Source organism: Rhagoletis zephyria, unplaced genomic scaffold (assembly GCF_001687245.7).
Source record: "Rhagoletis zephyria isolate East Lansing unplaced genomic scaffold, Rhagoletis_zephyria_1.1 Rzeph_scaffold_05034, whole genome shotgun sequence".
Taxonomy (NCBI): Eukaryota; Metazoa; Arthropoda; class Insecta; order Diptera; family Tephritidae; genus Rhagoletis; species Rhagoletis zephyria.
Window position 1 is genome coordinate 42,480 of NW_016162117.1, and position 2,474 is coordinate 44,953.

Sequence of the window (2,474 nt, forward strand, 5' to 3'; positions counted from 1 at the left end):
TCGGATGATTGGTGGAGGAACTCACTTCACCTGTTTCACCATTTGGCGGGCTACATACATTGTTTATATTGAATAATGTCGCTCATATCAAAATTCATTCCCTCTTTTGTTTCTTATTATGTTGCCTGAAGCTCTAGCAACATCTTGCTGGAAGGTTGTCTTACTTGTGTTATTACTGAATCGTCCCTCTAGGAATTTGGATGCAAAATGGAAAAATCCTTCTCGCTATTAACCGAAGACGTGTGCAAAGGCCATCCCAGATAAAATGAGAATGAGATAGTAAACAAGAATTTCAAAAAAAAAGAAAAGGAAGAAGCGAACAAATGGTGCGAAATAGTGGCGTAAAGTACATAGATAGCATTGTGCCTACTCTTCCGCTAGTATTTACAAGCAAACTATTTTAGGTACATTAGGGCGTAGCCAAATAACCAACTCTCTCTTCGTCGATTTGACTGCATTCATGCATTCTCTGACGTCATACAATACCTTTTCGTACCAGGCATGAAAATTAAAATTTAAAATTGTACCTTTTTGCGCAAAAAATTTGGAAACCCCGAAAGAACAAATTTCAAACTGAAAAAAAGGTAGAATTGCAGTGGTGAGTCGGAGTTGAAGTGAAGAACACTCATTGTAAATATGAAGTTAACTAAGATCCCTGAAGTCTTATTTTTATTTCATGAGTTCTTTGTGTTTTTAAGAACTTAAACATTTAATGCAATGAAAAACTAAAATATAAAAATCTATAGACATGTGGTAGGGCAGACTTGGATCAACCTAATACGACCCTGAATCCAGCGACGCCAACTTACTTAAAAATGCAGCTCTAAAATAGAAATAACGGACATAAAAAACGACAGTTACCTTCTAGAAGTAAGCGGATGTAACACTTAATTACGATATTGCCAAATATCTGTTTAAAATAAATAGCTTATGTGCTACTTAGTACTTTGAATTTATATACATACATATATTAAACATTTATGGCCTTATTCATACAAAATAGAATAGCTTTAAATAGCTCTATAAAGTGACATTTTCATACAAAATTTCAATTTATAAAGCAGTTAAAATCTTCTTAATTTTTTATGAATTTGGATATTAGTCTATAACCACTTTCGTTTATACCGTTAAGTACTAATGTTTTATTCGGCATCCTACATACATATGCAGGTAATCATGTAATCATGTTTTTTGTGATTACGATTACAATAATCTTAGTCCTTAAACTTTTAAGATTACAATTATTATAATCATAATGGTAACATCTATGATTACGATTAATGTATTTTTTCCACGTCATTTCAAAAAAAAAAAAAGCTTTGTAGAAAGATTCCGGATTCATTTTACGTGTGGGTTGGTGGAATATTTCCCTAGAGTTGCTTCAATCACCGAGAAGGAATACATCCTCACAATTACATCGCCTATTAAAAAGAAAGCGATTGTGCAGCAAAGCGGAATGTTTGTTTCATTCTGCGGAATGCTCAAATTTCCTAAGGGGATGTGCTGTATACGCGTATGAATACAAGTACATTTTGTTAGTATGGGGCACAGTGGGGCCGAAACCGGTTGTACTGGCTTAAAACAGTGACTCGCAGAGAGAGCTTTTACAATGTGTGTGTTCATATAAAATCAATAAAAAGCTTCAGAAAGCTTCTCCCGTTTATGCGTTTTGGTCGTGCCTGGTCAGAAATTTGAACGAAAAGTTAATTGTATATAGATTAGCAATGGGAACGTATAGAAAGAAGGCTTAAAAGAGCTTTGCCGGCGGACAGGCAATGTCCATCACCGATGCAGCTAGATTGATGAAAAAACGAATCGAAAGTTCTACAGAAAAGTTTCAAAAATTACTAAAAGACAATTGGATAATTTTTTAAAAGGCAGCCTATTGGGGACTGAAGGGATTACTTACCTCTAAAGCTTGAAACATGCTGCTATTGCAGAAGCTGTTGTGGACAACGCTTACGTCTAGATCAGTGAGAACTTATTTAGTGGCACAATCTGTCTCGGCAATGTGGAACCAAAGAAAAACCTTAGTTAGACTTGTTGGCTCGAATGAGCGCGGGAAAAGGTAAGTATGTACACNCTACTTACCTCTAAAGCTTGAAACATGCTGCTATTGCAGAAGCTGTTGTGGACAACGCTTACGTCTACATCAGTGAGAACTTATTTAGTGGCACAATCTGTCTCGGCAATGTGGAACCAAAGAAAAACCTGAGTTAGACTTGTTGGCTCGAATGAGCGCGGGAAAAGGTAAGTATGTACACATGTATGTGTGTAGGGATTATTTTAGGTTAGTGGGAATACAACGTAATATAATATCACAAATGGAGTTGGGTGAAGGCAACGTGGGTTCCACGAGACAATACGAGCACTTCACCTGCGTTGGTCTTCGATGAAGGCAGTCATGGGGAGAGAGTTGTTGAGGCTGATGATTGTCTCACGGCTTAGTCCGTCAGGTCGGGAGCATTAAGGCA